The 22,879-nt window shown below is 35.0% G+C and overlaps 1 protein-coding gene across 13 annotated transcripts in view; it reads left to right on the top strand.

Moving 5' to 3' along the window:
- LCORL (ligand dependent nuclear receptor corepressor like) overlaps positions 1–22,879 on the top strand; it is a 164,661-nt gene that overhangs the window by 21,863 nt on the left and 119,919 nt on the right. The window lies entirely within an intron of this gene.

Below are 22,879 nucleotides of genomic sequence, written 5' to 3' on the forward strand. Positions count from 1 at the left end.
TTATTGCAAACAATACAGTTAACATTTTTATACATTATACATTTTTAATTGTGGCTCAATTCTTGGGTTATTTTTATGCCTCATCTTAGCTGACTAGACTTCACTTTTCTTAGGAAGCCTTCCTTAGCTTCTCCAACTTTGGATTTGGTACCCTTTTCTGTGTGGTGGTATCACTCTCACCTTCCTTTATCATAAACATTTATGCTGTTATTTTCCACCACATTCAAGGTATATGTGTATGCACTCAGAGAAAAAAACCATGTTTTATTATGTGTGTGTGTGTTGCATGCAAAGAAAAAAAAAAACGTGTTTTCTCTTTCCCTGTCTTTTTGGTACTCACTGAGTACTTAAATGTTGAGTGAATGAATTTTTTCAATACAGTCACCCTTTCATTGCTAAAAACATAAACATAAATATAATGTAAATTGAATAATACACTTAATATTCTCTGCCTCTGTTTTATTCTCTTATGTGGTTATTTTAAGATAATAATCGAGTTATATTAAAATTTCTAATTTGTCAGGCATCTGTGTTGTCCCTTTTGTATTTTTGTTCTACCATATGGCTATTTGTATAAAGTATGTTAGTAAAAATGTCTTACAACTCGTGGCACATTTAATAACCCCATTTGTGGCAAGTAATATTATTTGTCCTTTGAGGGTGGTCTTGACTTTTGGAAATAGGCAAAAGACATTTGGAGCTGAGACAAGAATTTTATGAATGATAAACTGTATCAAAAGTGAGTTGAGATTTCAAGGAGCATAAACTCTCCTCCCCTACCTCTTTCCCTTTACGGGTTTAAGAACCAATTTCTTTATACAGAATTAAGTCACTAAATTCAAGTAGAGTTAAGCCATGGTATATGTTGCTTTTGAGTTTCTTATGCCTTAAAAACTGCTTACCTTTGAAAGTTACTTACGTTATACTTGAGTATCATTTCTTTTATTTGTAAGAGTGTTTACTTTTCATCTTGAATTTGTCTTCTCTGATATTAAAATTATCTTTAACCAATTATCATCTTTAACATCTTTAATCATGCTTTGGCCACAATGCTCATTACTGACACTTGTTTCTCCCCTCCTCCAATTAAATAATACTGATGATATATTTTCTTATTTCTCCCACTTTCTCTTAGACTTAGCTCTCTAGTCTTTCTCATCTCACACATTTTATCATTTTATGTAGCGTTTATTGATCTTTGTTGTTTTGCCTTTCTTTCCCACTAAACTGTGACCTAAGACAAGTGCTTATTAGTTTAACAAAAATGTTTTTTGAATATACGAAAACTTTGTCACCTGTTTTAGTCTTCTCTAAAATACTGTCATTTGCTACAAATGCTCATTTTTATATTAGTCACCTTATTATTTAAAAACTCTTCTACCTCTTTATTAAAAAAGTGTTAAGAATAGATGGTCTCTCTCTCTCTCTTTCCTTTTATCCAAATCCTCTGTTAGCCATGAAATTCAACCACATATTATTGCATGAATCACTATGACAGATCCTAAGGATAATACAACAAAGGCAATAATGCTGTCCCTGTTGACAAGGAGCTAAGAATTCTAGCTCCCTTCCTTAACAACAACAACAACAACAACAACAAAAAAAAAAAAAAAAAAAAAAAAAAAGGAAAGAAAAAGAAAGAAAAAGTCTCGAATACTTAAAGAATGTGATAATAAATTCTGACAAATTAGGTCGTGAACATACTTGAAGAATGTGGTAACAATAAATTCTGACAAATAAGATTAGAAAAGACTTTGTGATACCATTTAGACAGTACCTGTATACCAGCTCTACCGTATTCTACACAAATAAACTTCTAACATGATTACTCAGCTAGTTGTAAAGATAGAAGAAAATATTTTAGGTTAGTTTGGAAGACAGGATACTTGACAGATGAATAAAGATGATGGGGGAAAAACATTTCAGATAGACATGAGCAAAAAGCTCAGATGTGTAAAACATAATGAGTTGTTTCTTATAAGAGACATGTAATTTAATTATGATGAAACTATATAAAATAAGCTGGGAGAATAGGCAGAGGTTAGATCAGAGAAGGCCATGTATGCTATTTTAGAACATCTGTAATTCATCCTGTAAGCAGTAGAGACCAATTGAAGAGTTTTAAGTAGAATTAATAAAGTCTTATGCTCTTTATTGTTATTATTATTTTTTATTTTTATAGAACATGAGTGGGAGAGAGGGACAGAGGGAGAGAATCTTTTTAAGTTTATTTCAGAGAGAGGGAGAGAGGGAGAGTGAGTGATGCGTGCACAAGCAGGGGAGGGGCAGAGAGAGAGGGAGAGAGAATCCCAAGCAGTTTCCACACTCTGTGCTGAGCCCAACATGGGCTCAATCCCACAAAACTGGGATCATGACCTGAGTCAAAGTCAGGAGTTGGATGCTCAACCTACCGAGCTACCCAGATGCCCCTTGTCTTATGCTCTTTTAAATGGTGAAAGTTGATTAGAATAATGATTCTGATATCTAAGAGCCTTAGTAATCAGAGAGATACTCCAGTTAACTTCACATTTTCTGTACTGCTGAGAATAATGTTCAATAGAGGTGAATCTTTAAGGTAACAAAGATTCACTGTTTGGAGTTATAAAATTTTTTTCAATTTGTGAATTGGATCAGGCTTCCAAAACTTACACAGGGTGTAATATGATGTATATTCAAGTACCTTTCATCTTAAAGGAATGAAACGTGACAAATGAAATTGAAATTCTCATCTATTGTTTACTGTCCCATTCCCTTTCCTTCATCCTGGACGCGCATATTTTTCTCTTGCTGTCTCCTTTAAAGCATTCATAGTCTGCTTCCTACAAATGATTTCAATGTAAGAGTCGGTATACTTTATGTGCTAAGGTGTCTTTTGTAAAAGTTACACATTGAATTTTTCTGTGCTGGATTATTTAAATGTTCCACAAACTTTCTTCTTTAAGTTATTATGTTTTTTCCTAAAGCATATTATTATCCCATATTTTGTCTTTTTATTTGTATATAAATCTAGTTGTTTTACTTATTAGTTTCATTTAAGGCAAGGCATTATCAGTGCTATAAATTGTGAATATTCTAGTATTACAACTTTATAAAAATAATTTACAAACTTATTAAAAGATAGAGGGAAATAATATGGACACAGTGTAGTTAAAATGTATTTCCTGAATTTGTCCCTATATACTTGGGTAGGAGTGAAGTCTAGTTCAGATACCTGTGTGTATTTCTAGTTTGTGAATAGTATTTAGCATTTTATTATTGCTTTACACTAAAAATTATATACATTTTTTAATAATTGACTCTGTCTTGGGATATGTGAGTTTTATTAAATATTTGATTATAATTTGATTATAATAAGTAAATCTTCAACATATGGAGTGCTGATAATATTCCAAGTCTTATAGAAGAAAGATTAGTCATTCAGGGAAATTAGGTCATTTGTCCAAGATCATACAGCTGATGCAGTGACAAATCTGGGACTCCAGCCTGGATCTTAATTTCATATCCACTATCATCCTACATATATGAGAAGGTAAAACAGACTCAGATATAAAAGCAAGGAATGCTAATAGTTTCAATGAGAGGATGTGATCAGTTTTCCCAACAGTGACTAACAAGCATTTAAATTCAGTGAAATAATTATTATAGAATCAATCAAATCAACTGTGTTTAAGCCTTTTACAAGGTAACAGTTTATTTTGTACATGTATTTATTCCTTTGTGATTCCTTATGACTAATTTTATTTACACATGTTGCATAAATGTAACTCAGAGAAAGAGGTGGATAATTAAGATATTCTTTGGGTTTTCTCTTTTATTGTTATTTATTTTTTTTTTTTTTCTTAGAGATTGAGAGTGTGAGTGGGGGAGAGGGGCAGAGGGAAAGAGCCAGAGAACCTCAAGCAGGCTCCACACTCAGTGCAATCTGACACAGGGCTAAATCCCATGACTTGAGCTAAAATCAGGAGTCAGACATTCAAATGACTAAGCCACTCAGGCACCCCAGGCTTTTCTCTTTTAGTTATATGCAGACACATTGACCCATTTTTCGTAACACTGAGTTTTGAATCAACTTTGGCACTATTGACATTTTGAGTTGGACAATTCTTCTTGTGGAGTTTTGTGTATTGTAGGTTGTTCAGCAGCATCCTTGATATCAGTAGATACTAGTAGTTCCAATTATTTGCTCATGTTTGGGGATTAGGGAGACTATAAGACCTTATAATAGAGACATGTATATTAATAGAGGGATCACAATCCATAAGTCACAGTAGAAAACATATTTGATATATACTTATAGAAAGAACAGAAAAGTAAGAAACCACTTAAGAAAGAGGCAGTGGTTACATTGAAACAGTGTCTTAGGTTCTAAGAAATAGAAAAGGCACTAAACTAAGCAAGAGACAAATATGGATCTTTCTTCTTAGAACAAGATAGGATGTGAATAAATAAATGTGAATTTCAGAAAGAAATTTAATGTAAAGAAAGATAATTATTAAGAACAGGTAGTTTTTAACTTATAATTGGGCTGTGTTCCAAAAGTTCTTTTGAGAATGAATGTCTTTGGTCTCAGTGAAATTTTTTCCTTAAACATTTATTCAACAAATATTTGAGTGCCTTACATGGGCCAGACACTAGGGCTAACATAGCAGGTAAGATGACATGGCCCTTTACTCCTTGGAGCTTATAAAATTCCATGGCATTTATCAGATAAAATTTTCAAATAAAGATTTATTTATGTAAATTTTTCCCTATTACCCTCTTTTTCCAGTTTGAGTTGAGGGCAGAATACTTGTCTCTTCTTACTTATGTCTCCCCAGCTTCTAGAACACCTGGTAGATGTGCAAATATTTGCTAAATGAATAATTGATTAGTTAGGAAGAGACATTTAAAAAAATTACACATGATTAATTAGAATTGTGATAACTGCTCCAAAGGGAATAATACAGGTATTATATAATATGAAGCATGCAACAATGGGTCTAGTCTAAAGCTAGATTAGATGAGAGAGAGCTTTAAATTGAGGCAGTAGTTTTCCCCCAGCTTTACTGAGATATAATTGGCAAATTGTATATTTTTAAGTGTACAATGTGATGATTCAACATATGTATACTTTGTTCAGTGATTACCATAATAGAGTTAACACATCCATTACCTCACATAGTTACCTTTTTGTGTGTGTCTATGTGATGAAAAACTTAAAATCTATTCTTAACAGATTTCAGGTTCACAGCACAACATTACTAACTATGCTCTTAATTAGATCCCCAGAACTTATTCATCTTTTTTGTTTATTTATTTATTTATTTTGAGAGAAAGAGAAAAGAAAAGAAAGAAAGAAAGAAGGAAAGAAAGAAAGAAAGAAAGGAGGGAGGGAGGAAGGGAGGAAGTGAGGAAGGGAGGAAGGGAGGAAGGAAGGAAGGAAGGAAGGAAAGAAAGAAAGAAAGAAAGAAAGAAAGAAAGAAAGAAAGAAAGAAAGAAAGAATCAATCAATCCCAGGCAGGCTCCATGCCCAGCATGCAGCATGACTTGAGCCGAAACCAAGAGTTGGATGCTTAACCAACTGAGCCACCCAGGTGTCCCAGAACTTACTTATCTTATAACTGAAGGCTTGTTCTCCTGGACTAGCATGTCCCCATCTCCCCCACCACCCCCAGCCCCTGATAACCATCATTCTACTCTGTTTCTAGCAGTTTGACTTTTTTTTTTTTTTTAAGATTTCACATAAAAGTGAGATCAGATCATATAGTATTTATTAGTCTTTCTCTCTGTGGCTAATTTCACTTAGCATGATGTCCTCTAGATCCATCCATGTTGTTGCAAATGTCAAGGTTTCTTTCGTTGTTGTGGCTGAATGATATTCTGTTGTTTGTATATACCACATTTTCTTTATCCATTCATTAGTTGATGGACATTTAGGTTGTTTCTGTGTCTTAGCTATTATAAATAATGTTGCATTGAAGCGGGGAGGGCCAGATATCTCTTCAAGATAGTGGCTTTGTTTCCTTCAGATATATACCCAGAAGTGAAATTGCTGGATCATATGGTAATTCCATTTTTAATGTTTTGAGGAACCTCTATACTGTTTTCCATAGTTGGTTATTTCCTTTGCTGTGCAGAAGCTTTTTAGTTTGGTATAGTCTCACACATTTACTTTTACTTTTGTTGCCATTGCTTTTGGTATCCTATCAAAAAAATCTTTGGCAAGACTAATATCAAGTAATATTTTCCCTATGTTTTCTTCTAGGCGTTTTTGGTTTTAGTGATTCTTAATACCAAGATTTTTAAGAATTAATAGGAGTTATCCAGACAAGATTTTGGGGTGGAAATTGGGGTTGGAATGTATTGTAGGCTGAAGGAACAGCTTTTTGTGAAATGCCTGAGGTAGGATATAATGTGGGATTTTTTAAGGTTTGAGAGTTGGCAGGGGTGGAGGCCCGGGGTAGCATGGTACCAGATAGTATATTGACTTTTCGTCCATTGTATACTGAAATACTGAACATCTGTAGCAAAAAAACAGTATCATTACAGTATTAAAAATTAAAATAGAAAAAAAAGCTTTTAAATGGTAATTAAAATTTTTTTTATTCTGATACTTGAAAATTAATTAATTAGAAAATGGGACTCCATCTTTCATGTGTGTACTGATGGCTTTCAAGTCTTTGTTTCTACCTCTGGATGTTTTTGTTTGATTTATGCCCACCTATCCAGGTTAGCATATCCAAAAATGAACTCCTTTTATGTCTACCAATTATGTAAAACAAAAATAAAACCAAACCACTTCTTCATGGATTTTCTGTCTCAGTGAATGTTTATTCACTCAGTTTCTCAAGCCAGAAATCTTTACTGCTGTCAGTCTCACCTTAAAATAATGAAGCTATGTTACCATATAATTATTTTCACTTAATTGTACTATATCACTCAAAGCTACTTTTTCTTTAATTGGCTATCCTCTTTCTCTTAGGTAAATTTCTGCCTAAGCTTAAGTTCCTGTTTTTTTCTCTGCTTTATTTCTGCAAGTTTTCTGCCATCTATCTTTATTCTTTTCCTCTTTAGTCTATATGCCACTTGCTGCTTGAGTGATCTTTTCTGAATGTAAAACTAATCCTGTCTCTTGACTACTTAAAGTCCTAGCATGGCTCATTCTGACCTTCCAAACTAAATATTAACTACTTGGCAAAATGCACTAGGCCGTTCAGGATCTGCATTGTGCTTCTCTCTCCAGCCATTTATATTTGCCCTTTCTTCATATCACATTACTTACTTTTACCATACTTTTTCAATTTCTAGACATGGCTGTTTAAATTGAAATTAGTTAAAACCAAACAAAAATTTAAAATCTGATCCTCAACTCCTGTATTGAACAGCACAGATAGAACATTTCTATCATTATATAACAGTTCTATTGGGTAGTGCTACTTTTGAGTATATCAAGCTCTCTTTTCCTTGTCTTTATATGCTCCTCTCCTTTTCTTTCCTTTTTAAAAAAAAATTTTAAGTTTATTTATTTTGAGAGAAACAGAGAGAGTGAGCGGGGGAGGTGCAGAGAGAGAGAGAGGATGAGAGAGATCCTAAGCAGGCTTTGCACTGTCAGTGTAGAGCCCCATGCAGGGCTCAAACTCATGATCTGTGAGATCATTACCTGAATCAAAACCTAAAGTCGAGGGGCGCCTGGGTGGCGTAGTCGGTTGAGCTTCCGACTTCAGCTAGGTCACGATCTCGCGGTCCGTGAGTTCGAGCCCCGCGTCAGGCTCTGGGCTGATGGCTCAGAGCCTGGAGCCTGTTTCCGATTCTGTGTCTCCCTCTCTCTCTGCCCCTCCCCCATTCATGCTCTGTCTCAAAAATAAATAAACGTTGAAAAAAAAAATTAAAAAAAAATTAAAAAAAAAAAAACCCTAAAGTCGACGTATAACCAGCGGAGCCACCTAGGTGCCCCATGCTCTCCTTTTCTAAATATGTAATGTGCCTTTCCTTGTTTTGCCTAACTCTCTTATTCCATTAAGACTCAGTTTGGGTATCATCCATTTCTGGAAAACCTTATCTGACAACATCTTTTTCTGTCTCCTCCAACCTTGAAGTCTGAATTCTTGCCTTCTGCCTTAATGTCTGTCACATTTAAATCCAGAAGTCAGTGTTTAGTAGCAAGATTCTAGCAGATACAAAATATTGAAATTTTGTATGAGCTATAGTTTTACTCAATATAGTTTTTTTTTTTTAAGTTTATTTATTTATTTTGAGAGAGAGGGCATGCATGTGAGAGGGGCAGAGAGAGCAGGAGAGAGAGAGAGAGAGAAAGAGAGAGAGAGAGAATCCCAAGCAGGCTCAGCACTGTCAGCACGGAGCCTGATACAGGACTCAGCTTGACACAGGGCTCTAACTCACAAACTGTGGGGTCATGATCTAAGCCAAAATCAAGAGTCAGATGCTTAACTGACTGAGCCATCCAGGCGTCCCTACTCAGTATAGTTTATGTTGAGCGTAGTGCATGGATTTACCGCTGTGGAAGTAAAAATACATTTAAATTGATTTACCATCTAAGTTCTGACTGAAGAAGCACTTTATTGAATAATTGTGACCTTAGTTAAAGACAGTTTGTATGTTATGTACATCAAAATTACTAGATTTGCTATATTTAGTAAGATTTTAAAACATAGAACTGAATCTCACAACTCAATCTGTCCAAAGGTAACTTTACAGGTAGAAAGCATTGTAATCAGGTGTTTACATTTTCATTACAATTTACATACTTTATTACAAATATACATATTAGATTTGTGCCCCTTTAATAATTAGCATTATGATAAGCAAAGTGGGGGAATGAAGAAAGCATCAGCATGGTACCTACCCTCAAGTTTATAATGTGGTTACTTATCAGCAAGTTTTACCTCTCCTCTATTTTAGTTATCCACTACTTCCTGTATCTCACCATCGCTTGGTATATTTCACTTCTGTAATCATAAGTTCAGATATGCTCTGTTTGTCCAGAATGAGGAGAAAGTAGATTCAACTAAGTTTAAGCCATCACAATGGTATTAGTACCCAAAGACTAGAAAGGAAAATATGATTCTCTCCACGCCCCCAGGGAAAGCTTCACATTTTTGCCCAGGGCTAGACTTTTCTCCTGGGAAAGGGACAGAAAATATGTTCTTCTTGCCCCTGTAATAGATTTGGTGACTGTATTTTCCAAACCAAAGATCTGAATGCATCTTCTAAATAGAGGTGGGTTTTGGTTTTGGTTTTGGTTTTGGTTTTGGGGGTTGTTAATCTGTCTAGCAATGTGAAATTACCCTGGATTAGGTTTAGATGCCAAATATAAGAATGCCACTTTATGGGATTATGGAAACAGTAGATTTCCCAAAATATTTCTAGTTGCAAATATTCAAATTTGGAAGTTATAACTGCCAGAATCCCAGTTTTGTGAACTCATTTGAATTTAGCTACAGTTGGTATTGGAAAGGCTTCCTTGATATGTCATAGGTACTTAAATTGTGTAGCAGAAATAAATTCAGTCATCACTTAAAGACACACAGATATTAGTGAGGAATAGTTTAATTAGGGGTACTTTCTTAGAAGACATTGGATTTGAGTTGAGGCAAAAGAAGGGATGGAGAAGAAAAAGGAATAGACCCAATAAAGGCAGAGAAAAAGGAATGAATAGTGTTTTGAGAATAGTTGATACAGGATAAGAACACCTACCTAAAATAGAGGACTGACTGGTGGTGAGAGTAGTTTGGCTAAGTAAAGTAAAGTAACTTAAATTTATATTAATTGTATACTTTTAAAAATAACATTTTTCTAATTTCCCCTATACATATAGAAGTTGGTCTCACCTATGAAGGAAGGGGTTAGGAGCATCTGAGAAACTCTTTTATAAAATCTCATATTTATATGAACATATCATATTGTCCTTACATTTGCCTTCTCATCCTTTTAGTCTCAAAAACTTTTTTAAAAAAGTTTTTCTGTGTGTATTCTGTATCATGCTTTTGCTTCAAATCATTGTTCTACCCCCATACAGAAGGCTCTTTATTTTTGAGAATCAGGGGATGTTTGGTATGCCATGAACATGCAGAAAGCTGAGTTGTGTTTACACATCACTGATGACTTTGACATCTAATTTTCAGTCTTCCATCTTTACATTAAACCCTGACATCATTTGTGGTTGACTTTTTTTTTCTTAAGGATAACCCATCAAGCCATCTTACCTTATAGTTCATTTAATTCTCAATAATAACCTTCACGTTTCTCTGCTTTAAATCTCTTATGCCATATTAAAAAAATTTTTTTAGCAGGTCTATTAAAATATAATTTACAGAGAACATTTTATGAATTCTGACACACAAACAGTTGGATAACCAGTTTCTTCAGCCATCAAGATAAAGAGCATTCTATCATCCCGAGAAGTTCTTTTGTGCTCATTGATAGTCCTCTCCTTACCTGTACATACTTTGGCACTCGCAACCATTGATCTGCTTTTTGACCCTACACTTTTGCTTTTTCCAGAGTGTTCTATAAATGGAATCATACAGTATAAACTTTTGAGTCTGGCTTCCCTCACTTAACAATATGCATTTGATTATATAGCCATGTTGTTGCATGTATCAGTAGTTTGTTCCTTTTGCTTAGTAGTATTCCATTGTACCATGGTTTGTTTATCCATTTAACAGTTGAAGGTCATTGGGTTGTTTCCAGTGTTGGGTAATTGTGAATGAAACTCCATGAACACTTGCTTGCAGGTTTTTGTGTAAATGTACTTTTCATTTCTCTTGGGTAAATAATGTCTAGGAGTGGGATTGTGGATTGTGTGATAGTATATGCTTAACTTACTAGAAATTGTCAAACTGTTTTCAAAAGTTGTTGGGCCATTTTGTATTCTTACCAGCAATTTGTGAGAAATTTAATTGCTGTACATCCTTACCAGCATGTGGTATTAGCAGTTTCTTATTAGTCATTCTAATAGGTGTATAGTTATATTTTATTGGAATTTTAATATGGATATCAATGATAAAAGATGTTGGGCACCTTTTCATGTGCTTATTTGCCATCCATATGCCTTCTTTGGTGATTGTGTTTATTTAAATCTATCTATCTGTTAAAAATTCGAGTTTGTTTTCTTACTGAGTTTTGAGAATTCTTTAGTCTAAATACAAGTCATTTATCAGTTATAGAATTTGCAAAAATTTTATGTATACTATTAACCAGTATCACTTATTTTTACTTTAGACAGTTGATTATCTTTTAGAATTATTAAAAATGAGAAAATCATCTTTCATATTTTACCTTCATCTTAACAATTTTTGAGGAATCTTTATATTTTTGGTATATATCCAAAGGTCTGTATTTCTTCTGCCTGAAATAATTCTTCTGCCTGAATAACTTCCTTTAGTATTTCTTGTATTGTGGGTCTTACGATAATTTTGTCGCTTTTGGGAGAAGGGGGAGAGTCTGAAATGTCTTTATTTCACCTTCATTTTTGAAAGATATTTTTACTGAATGTAGAATTCTGGGTTGATAGTTTCTTTCAGTACTTCAGAGATGTCAGTCACTACATTGCCTTCTGGTGTGCACAGTTTTGGATGGGAAATGTGCTATCTTTGTTCTTATCTTTGTTCTGTGAATGTAATTTAGGGTGTTACCAAAAATAGACATTAAACAATTTTTTTAAAAATTCTAATTAAACAAATATAGACTTACATTTGGGGACTTCAGGGACATAAATGTAGCCTTACTAATCATTGGAAATTGTATAATGCTTGGGATACACTCGGGTTTCTATGTTAGACTATTGCTAAAAAATGAATTTAAAAACTACATGTATAAAGCAGAACTTCAGAATTCTTTACACACATACACACATATAAAATAATTATTTTTGACTTTCAAAAATTTTTCTTATCCAAGGAAAAAAGTACAAATCATAAATTAAAATACAAAAGTGTCTATACTATATTAACACAAAATAAACTGTGTGAGAGAACAAAATGAAAAGTCAAGCCATAATTGGGGGGTGAATGTTGTTCGTGAAATTGACAATTGTCATCCATAATACATGAAACTATGAATTTTTAAAAGGCCAACTATCAGTTGGATAGTGGCAAAAGGGCAATTGGAACATAGAACAATTCAGCAATATGCTGAAGTTCAGGAATAACTTAAGAAACTTCAAATTAAAATGATAAATGATTTTATTTTCATGTGTTTGATGAATATAAAGTTGGATGATACCAAGTTTTGGTTATTTGGGGAAAATTGCAACTCTTTTTTTTTTTTTTTTGGAACTCTTTGTTTTTTTAATTTTTGTTTTTTAATTTTGTTTTTGTTTTTAATTTTGCAAGAGGCAGAACATGAATGGGGGAGGGACAGAGAAAGAGGGAAACACAGAATCCAAAGCAGGCTCCAGGCTCTGAGCTGTCAGCACAGAGCCTGACACGGGGCTTGAACCCACAGATTGCAGATCATGACCTGAGCCTAAGTTGGACACTTAACCGACTGAGCCACCCAGGTGCCTCTGGAAAATAGGAACTCTTAAACATTGCTGATAGACTTGTAAAGTGATTCAACCATATAATACCATATGTGGGAAAGTTGAAAATGTGCATACATTAGGACCAAGTAATTCCACTTACAGATTTCCATGCACAAGAAACTAACACTTGGACAAGATGACACATTTATGAAGATTTTTAATGCAGCATTGTTTATAATACCAAAAAAAGTGAAAAGTCACATAGCCCTCAAAAAATGGATAAACTGCATATACTTATATAAATGAATTCTATATTAGGGTCAAACTGAATGCACAAGGAATTTTTGTTTTTTGGTAAGGGTGATCTAAATTATGTAAATCTTTCTGCTGAAAACAATGAAAAAACGTTAGATTTAAAATATTAAATTTTTTTTAATGTTTATTTCTGAAACAGAGAGAGACAGAGCATGAGTGGGGGAGGGGCAGAGAAAGAGGGAGACACAGAATCAGAAGCAGGCTCCAGGCTCTGAGCTGTCAGCACAGAGCCTGACGCGGGGCTCGAACTCACAAACCGTGAGATCATGAGCTGAACCAAAGTCGGTCATTCAACTGACTGAGCCACACAGGCGCCCCTTAGATTTAAAATATTAAAGAACTGAAAAGACAGTTGGGAATACCCAGGCTAATGTTAGAGGTAAGTAGAAAATAAAGGCAAAGCTATTTAAGTTTGAAGTCCTTTTTAAATATTGTATACTTGTGCTTTTCTGGTTAACTAGGCAAAAGGATCAGAATTCAAGCCCAAGTTTGTCTAAGATAGACATTCTTACAGATCTTCTGCAGATTAAGCTAGCCTTCTCAGGGCCATGCCTTCAGTGTAAAAGCAACCAGACCTAAAATCATCCTTCCTCTCTGTAGTTCCAAAACTGTTGCCTGATGAGCAGAACAGGAAAAGGTGAAAAATATATGAGATTGAATTTGTCACAGACTGGCCTACTAGCAGATCTGTATCAAGTCAATCAAGGAACCTCAAGCTATAATATTGGTTTGAAGTGTTACTATGGTCTGAATTTTTGTGTTGCCCAAAATTCATATGTTGAAAACTTAATGCCCAAAGTAATATTAAGAGGTGGAGCCTTCTGGAGGTGATTAGATCATGAATGTGGAGCTCTCATGGGATTGGGATTAATACGATTAGTACCCTTTTAAAGGTGGCCCCAGAGAGCTAGCTCACCCCTTCCACTTATGTGAGGACACATAGAGAAGTTGGCCTTCTGTATGTAACCCAGGGGAAAGCCTTCACCAAAATCTGACCATGCTGGCACTCTAGCCTGGACTTCTAGCCACCCAATTTCTGTTATTTTGTTATAACAGCCTCAATGGACTAACACAAATATTTATTAGTTTCCTACTGTTATAACAAATTAACACAGATTTAGTGGCTTATGATAACACTAACACTAATTTACTATCTTCGAGTTCTGGGATCCGAAGTCTGAAGTGGGCCTCAGTGGGCTAAAATCAAGTTGTTGGCAGTGCTGTATTACATTATGAAAGAAGCCCCAGGGAGAATACATTTTCTTGTGTTCTCCAAGTTTTAGAGGTTGCCAGCATTCTGTGGCTTGTGGCTTCTTTGCATCGTTACAATTTTTTAATGTTTATTTATTTTTGAGAGAGAGTGAGCGCACGAGATGGGGAGAGGCAGAGAGAGGGGGAGAAACAGAATCCAAAACAGGCCCCAGGATCTGAGCTGTCAGCTCAGAGCTCCATGCAGGGCTCGAACTCACAGATTGTGGGATCATGACCTGAGCCGAAGTCTGATGCTTAACTGACTGAGCCATACAGGCACCCCCACCTCTTTTCATCTTTAAAGCCAGCAATGGCCAGTTGAGTCTTTCTGATGATACCATTTCATTCTGACTCTTCTGCCTCTCTCATCCCAATTTAAAGCTTTTTATGATTATAGTGCATCTACCAGTATGATCTTATTTTAAGGTCAGCTGATTGGCAACTGACCATCAAATTCCATCTGTAATCTTAGTTCCATCTTGCCATGTAACGTGATTTATTCACGGGTAGTGGATATTGGAACATGAACATTTCTGTGGGACCATTCATTATTCTACCTACCACAAGATGGTTTCTAACTGATAATTGCCTTTACATGCCTTCTGGAAACAAACAGTAAGCATTTTGGGAAGGGGGTACATCCATCCTAGGCCTTAGGGAATATTTAATCTTTCGAAGTCAAAAGCCAGTAAGTACTGAATTAAGTGAAAAAAGAAATAGGCAAGATAAGCAAGAACCACGAGACAGCAGAACACACTCATACGCTGTAAGATTTTGGAATGATGAGATACTTATCTTTGTTATTTTTATTTTTAATTATTGTTTGGAGTTTATTTATTTTGAGATAGAGCACAAGTGGGGGAGGAACAGAGAGAGAGGGAGAGAGAGCTATTCCTAAGCAGCCTCCACAGTGTCAGCGCAGAGCTCAATGCCAGCTCAGTCCTACGAACCATGAGATCATGACCTGAGCCGAAATCAAGAGTCACACACTTAACCAACTGAGCCACCGAGTGCCGCTTTATTATTTTTTGAATGTTTTGATATTTTGAGAGAGAGAGAGAGTGAATGAGTGGGAGAGGAGCAGAGAGAGAGAGAGGGAGGGAGGGAGAAATCCTAAGCAGGTTCCATGCTGTCAGTACAGAGCCCAATGTGGGGCTTGATCCCAGAACTGTGAGATCATGACGTGAGCCAAAATCAAGAGCTCGTCACTTAACCAACTTAGCCACCCTGCCCGTTCCCAGACACTGATTTTTAAAATGATTATGCTTACCATATTTAAAAAATGACAGACCTCAATATTTGCAAGGAATGGGGAGCTATAAAAAAAAGATGTTAAATATTTAGGGCACCTGGCTGGTTCACTTGGAAGAGCCTGTGACTCTTGATCTTGGCATCATGGATTTGAGCCCCATGTTAGGTGTAGAGATTACTAAAATAAATAAAAGTTTAAAAAAGATGTTAAATATTTTAAAAAGAACATAGTAAAACTTGTATAAATAAAATTATTAAACTGACAAATCAGCAGATGAACTTCTGCCTCTGACCAGGGGAAAGTTGGAGGGCTTGGACTTATCCTCCTGTGTAGACAGATAGGAACTGAAGTATGTACTTAAAATCATTTTTTTTTTTCAGCATTGGAAAACAGGTAACATAGAAGTGTGATCCCTGAGAAAAATGGAAGTAATGATACAGGCTTTATGATCACTCCACCATTTTGCTTGGAGGTCATATCCAGACTGTAGCACAAGCAGGATGAACCCAAAAAGAGCCCAGTGGTCTCACTGACTTGAGAAGATAGAAATCAGCATTCATAGTGTTTCAAGGGGCTAGAATTTGTGGGGCCATACTACCAGAAAGCAGGCAGCTACACAGAAAAAGAGGTCAAGAAACCAGCACGTGTTACCCTCGAATCTTTAAAAACCAGTTAATGCATATGTAATATGACATTCCACAAGAGCTGATAAATAACACTCTTAGAAAAAAATGATTACCAATGAGCTGTAATCTGAACAATTTCCAGAACTCACACAGGGTTGGGAGTCATTCAGGTTCCCACCAACCAGAGTAAGAACAATCATGGAATACAAGAGGTATTCAGTGGAGATCCATGAAAGCTAAACATAGTAGCGGGAAGACTTTTTTTGCTTCTGTTTGAAAAACTTTTTTTAAAAGCCTCAAAATGATCTTCAAGTATTTTAACTTCCTGAATAAATAAAGTATGACACTCTTTAAAGGAAAAAAAATATCCAGCACTCACAGTGTAAAATTCATAATGTCTGGTATCCACATGCAATTATTAGATGTGTAAAAGAGCAGGAAAATGTGTCTCATCATCAGGAGAAATTGATATTAATAGAAATTAATTAATAGAAATTGATAGTTAATAATTAGACTAGAAATAATAGAATTAGCAGATAAGGATGTTAAAACTGCTTTTAGAATTTGCACAGTGTACTCACGGATCAAGGGATAACATACACATAATGAAGAGCAATATGGAGAATGTAAAAAGGAAAACGGTGTAAAAAGGAAACAAATGGTGCTGGATCAAATAGATGTCAATATAGAAAATATAGAAAAAAAGATGTCTGTATGGAAAAAATATCATTCCTATCACATCATTCACAAAAAAATAATCAAAAAGGACCATAAACCTAAATGTAAAACTTAAATCTAAAACTTTTTTAAAAAGCGCAAGCAGAGGAGGGGCAGAGAGAATAGAAGAGAGAGAGAATCCCAAGTAGGCTCCACACCGTCAACGCAGAGCCCAGTGTGGGCCTCAATCCCATGAACCATGAGATCATGACTTGAGCCGAAATCAAGAGTTGGACACTTAACCAACTGAGCCACCCAGGCACCCCTAAATCTCTAAAATTTTTAAGAGAAAACCTTTGCAGCCCTATGGCAGCACTAAAAATCTGAAGAGGTATAGCTAATAAACTAATGGTGGCAATATAATAGGATACTAAAAATTGTTATTTAACCTAAAACAATATTGTGGGAGGTGAGAGTCAGAGAAGGGAACATATAATAGATGGGACAGAAAACAAATAACAAGATGATGGTTATAAACCCACTGATATTGATAATTACATTAAATGTTAATGGTCTAAACATTTCAATTAAAAAGTAGAGATTTACCGACTGGATAAAAATGGAAGATTCAACTGTGTGTTGTAAGAAACTCCATGTAAGTATAAAGGGATAACATAAAGGTTAAAAAGGATGCAAAAAGATAAAATAAAAATGCTATGGGACATCTGGGTGGCTCAGTCAATTAAGTGTCTGACTCTTGGTTTCAGCTCAGGTCATGATCTCATGGTTTGTGGGATCAAGCCCCGTGTCGGGCTCTGCACTGATAGCTCAGAGTCTGCTTGGGTTTTCTCTCTCCCTCCCTCCCTCCCTCCCTCCGTCCCTCTCTCTCTCTCTCTCTCTGCCCCTCCTCCACTGTCCCCACCTCTCTCTTTCTATCTCAAAAATAAACTTTAAAAAAATTTTTTTTTAAATGAAGAAAAACACTAATCATGAGAAAGTTGTTATGGCTGATGTGACATGAGACACAGTAGACATCAAGGAATAGGGCTTTAGAACAAGGGTAAAGAACATTTTGTTAGTGATGATGAAGTAAATTCACAAAGAACCAATAAAAAATGTATGCACCAAAAAAGCCCCACACATAAACACCTAATTAACAGAGCTTCAAAATGCACAAAGCAAAAGCTGACAGAACCTAATGGAGAATGATCTACAGAAATACAGAAGACTTCAAAACAAAACAAAACAAACAAAAAAACAAAACTGTAGAAGACTTAAAGAACACTATCAGTCAAGTAGGCCTGACATTCATAGTACAATCTACTCAATAACTGCAAATACACATTCTTTTCAAGTGTACATGGAATTCTCCTATGTACTTCATATGCTACTTGTAAACCTCAACAGATATAAAATGATTGCAGTCTTACACAACATGCTTTATGGATCACAAGGATTCAGTTGGAATTTAGTAACAAAGATTTCCAGAAAATGACCAAATTTTTGGAAATTAAACAACACATTTATAGCCTCTGTGTAAGAGGACAACATAAGAGAAATTGCAAACATTTTGAACTGAATGAAAATGTAAAGATAGGTGATCAGAATTTATGAGATGGAGCTAAAATAATGAATATAGAGAAGCTTATAGCTTTAAATGCTTTAATTAGAAAAGGACAATTGGGGTGCCTGGGTGGCTCAGTCACTTGAGTGTCTGACTCTTGATTGCAGCTCAGGTCATGATTCCAGGGTTGTAGGATTGAGCCCTGCATTGGCCTCTGTGCTGAGTGTGGATCCTACTTAAGATTCTGTCTCTTTCTCCCTCTGCCCCTCTCCTTCTCACACTTTCCCTCTCTAAAAATAAAAAATTTTTAAAAGGGCAATGGAAAAAATCTGTGATCGAAGCTTCCTCCTGGAAAACTTAGAAAAATTAAGTGCAAATGCAACAAAAGTAATTAGAAGGAAGGATGTAATAAAGGTATGGCAGAAATCAAAATCACAGAAATGGATGGACAATAAAGAAAATCATTGAAACCATCAGTGGTATTTTGAAAAGACCAATAAAATTGCTAAAATTTTGTCTGGGCTGATTAATGAAAAAGGAGAGAAGATACTTAAACCAATACAGGGGGCGGGGGGCACTTAGCGCGGTCAGTTAAGCCATTAAGTGTCCAACTTTGGCTCAGGTCATGATCTCATGGTCCATGAGTTTGAGCCCCATGTCCAGCTTTGTGCAGACAGCTCAGAGCCAGGAACCTGCTTCGGATTCTGTGTCACCCTCTCTCTCTCTCTGCACCTCCCCTGCTCGTGCTCTGTATCTCTCTCTCTCTCAAAAATAAACATTTTAAAAATTAAAAAAAAAAAAATACTGGGAATGATAGAGGGCTATCACTACAGATTCTACAGACATTAAAGGGTAATAAGAAACTCTTTTGGACAACTTTCTGCAAATAAATACTATAACTTATACCAATGGCCAAAAATGACTTAGGTAAGAACTAGATAATCTGAGTATTTTTTATTGATTAAAAAAACTGAATTATAATTTAAAACCTTACCATAAAGCAAACTTCAGGTCTGATTTATAGTTAATGAATAAATATTAAAATATACAAACTCAGGAAATAGAGAATAGCTATCTTCTTGGTTTGCTTTATGAGGCCAGCATTATTCTGTTACAAAACAGAATAGAGACATTTCAATAGAAAGAATGCTAACAGTTTTTAGTCATCAAGGAGCTGCAGATTACAACCACATGCACATTCATTAGAGTGCGAAAGTTGATAAGGTTCTGGTGCAGCTGGATCTCTTGTATTATTACTGGTGGGAATGTAAAAGACTATAGCCATTTTGCAAAAATGACTATTTGGTTTCTTAAAATTTTAACAACAAACCAAAGCAACTCTACAACTAACTTCAGCAATAACAATCTTAGATATTTATTAGAGAAATATGATATATTTATAAAGATTTATACATGCATGTACATACCAGCTTTATTTATAATAGTCACACATTCTAAATAACCCAAATGACGATTAACATGAGAATTGATGATTTATAATATATCCATATAACAGAATACATCTCCACAATTAAAAGGAAAATACTACTGATACATGTAACACCATGAATAAATTTCAGACTATTGGTCAAAAGAAGCGAGATACAAAAGAGTGTGTATTTTGTGATTCCATTTAGATGCAGCTCTAGAAAAGACAAGTCTAGTTTATAATGACAAAATAGATTAGTGTTTCTTTGGGCTTTGGATTATTTCAGGCAATTTACTCAAAATGGCACAAGGGTACCATTTGAGCTGATGGAAATATTCTGTCTTGATTGTGTTCTTGATTAAATGAAAGTATGCATTTGTCAAAATTTATTGAACTTTATCCTTAAAATGGATACGTGGTATTGTATGAAAATTATATCTCTTTAAAGTTGACTCTAAATCAGAGGGTATGTTTGTCAGATTGTACAATAGAGGGAATTTGTGAAATGGAATATATATAGAGTAGAAGAAATTAACCATAATACAGTTATGAAAAGAGAGAGGTAAAATACAGAAGAAAGCAACATAAAGTATATAATGAGGATGACTTAGACACTTTTATTCAGTCTTATGAAGGGTGTTGTCAGCAACAGATGCTCACTAAAGGAATTACTTTACGCAGAAGAAAAGTAGTCCAAGAAGCATGCTTTGAGTTATAATCAGTAACGAAGAGCAAAGACAAGGGTAAATATGTCTCTAAACATAAAAGAACATAATGCTCGGGAAAGTACACAGAGCGATAGCGTATATGGGGAGGAGGTCTGAGTCTTGCAATGATGGGTAAAGATTTGATTAACTTTAGATTTATATCCTGATTTCAGGGTTAACTTAAGAAAAGCATAGAAATAAAGGACACAATTTTCAAACTGAGAAGAACAAATGGAATGAAGAATATTCAGTCAATTCCAGAATTTGCAACAAAGGAGAGAAACAGAAACATAGCACCTTGATACAAATAGAAAAAAAGTAGATAAAAATTTAAACCCAAATATATTGGTAACTTTTAAATTTAAATTACTAACTTCAGACAAAATGTCAGAGTGTTTTTATTTTATTTTTTTTCCCTCAGAGTGTTTTTAAAAAGATATTCCACATTAACGATACAGGAAGTTTGTAAAATAATTGAAAAAGACCTATCATGGAAACAATACCAAAAAATGTTTTATTTTATAGCTGTATAATATTAGACCATATAGTCAATGTATAATATTAGACCATATAGTCTAATGCAAAACTCATTGCTAGAAATAAATTAGGTGACTTCATAATTGTATAAAGTTCTATTCACCAGGAAGCTATGAAAGTTATAAAATTATAAACACTTGATAATACAGCCTCAAAAATATATAAAACAACAAAGAAATAGAAAAAGGTCACAATTTTATGGAAGATTTAAGATACTTTTCTCAACAACTGAGAAGAGACATAACAGAAATGAATAAGGATAATTTAAAGAGTACAGTTAACATGCTAACCTAATGAACAAATACAGAATGCTGTATCCACCAATTTAGAGTGCATGTTCTTTTCAAGTATATGTAGAGAATTTTCAAAAGTTGTCTATATCAACCACATAATCTCAGAAAATTTCAAAGGATTGAAATTATATTGGGCAGTTTCTTCAAATAAATTAAGAAATATGCTTCCAAAACCCATGGGTCCAAAAAGTAGTCATAATAGAAATTAGGAAATATTTTGACCAAATGATGAGAGAATACGAATGTATCAAAAGTTGTGGAATGCAGCTTAAAGGAGTACTTAGATGGAAATTGATAGCTTTAAATACATGTTAGGAAAGAAGAACAGCTGAAAGTTAATGAGATAAACATTCATTTAAAAAGGAAAAATAAGAGCCAAATAAACTCAAAATAGAGGACATGAAATAAAAGCAGGAGCATAAATTAGTGGATAAGAAAACACACATACAAAAGAGATCAAGGAATCAAAAGAAGGTTCTTTTTAAATTAAAAAAAAAAATTGAGAAATCTTTAATGAGCTTGATTGAGAAAAAAGAGAAAGCATAAATAACCAAAGTAAGGAATAAGAAGCAAAAAGGACACAGCTGCTGACGTTGTTGGACATTAGATAAAAACATATACTGAAACATTTTATGCAAGTAAATTGAGAAATATAGTTGAAATGGGCAGTAACATAAGAAACAGAATACCTTGGGTGCCGGTGGCTCACTCAGTTAAGCCTCCGACTTTGGTTCAGGTCGTGATCACGTGGTTGGTGAGTTTAAGCCTTGTGTCAGGCTCTGTGCTAACAGCTTAGAGCCTGGAGCCCGCTTCAGTTTCTGCATCTCTCTCTTTGGAGGATCCGAAGCAGACTCCTCACTGAGAACAGAGAACCTGTTGAGGGGTTGTACCCACTAACGTGAGATTATGAACTGGGCCAAAGTTGGATGCTTAACCGACTGAGCCCCCCAGGTGCCCCAAGTGGTGTTATTTTAAAAGAATGTAGCCAACATTATATTTAATGATGAAACTTTGAATGCTTTCACACTTAGATCGGACATAAGAAGTTAACCTTCAAAATAAAACTGAGTTATTTTACCAGCGAAAGATGGATTTATTTAGGAATAGCAGAGACTTGTCATCCTGGACAAGCAAGCTGGGGCAAAACCATAGGCAAGTCCCCTGAACAAGTTTCTTTTTTTATAGAGGAAAAGGAGGAAGTTGGGTGGGCTCTTATAAACATTGGAGCCAACTGGGAGTTCAGAGTATAGTGGCCTTTCATTGGCTGAGTTATGACAGTCTCTCATTGGCTAAACTGTTGCCAGGGGAGGAGGAAAGCCTTCTTTTTTCCTTCTGGGACAGTCAGGTAGTATCCACATGCAAAGTCCCTCTCTTCATTTAGGCTGCAGTTGACAACTAGTGATAGGACATGAGAGTTCCCACTGCTGGCCTCCTGCCTCCATTCTAAATGAAATTTCCTTTTATTAATTTTCACAAAGTCAAGGACGTCTACTATCATCACTAATTTTCAGTATCATAATGGAGGCTTTAGCTAAGGTGGTAAGGCAAGAACAGGAAAAAAGAAAGCAGTAAGGATTTGAAAGGAGAAAACAAAACTACCATTCTCTATAGATGATGTGTTTGTGTATGTAAAGAATATCCAGATAAGTTTTTATAGAGAATTTAGCAATGTTGCTAGATATTGAGTCAATATACAAACATCAATTATGTTTCCGTAATTGATTTCCAGAAACAAAACTTTTGATTAAAGATGTTTATGGTAGCACCAACACTATGCACTATGAA

Source organism: Leopardus geoffroyi, chromosome B1 (assembly GCF_018350155.1).
Source record: "Leopardus geoffroyi isolate Oge1 chromosome B1, O.geoffroyi_Oge1_pat1.0, whole genome shotgun sequence".
Taxonomy (NCBI): domain Eukaryota; kingdom Metazoa; phylum Chordata; class Mammalia; order Carnivora; family Felidae; genus Leopardus; species Leopardus geoffroyi.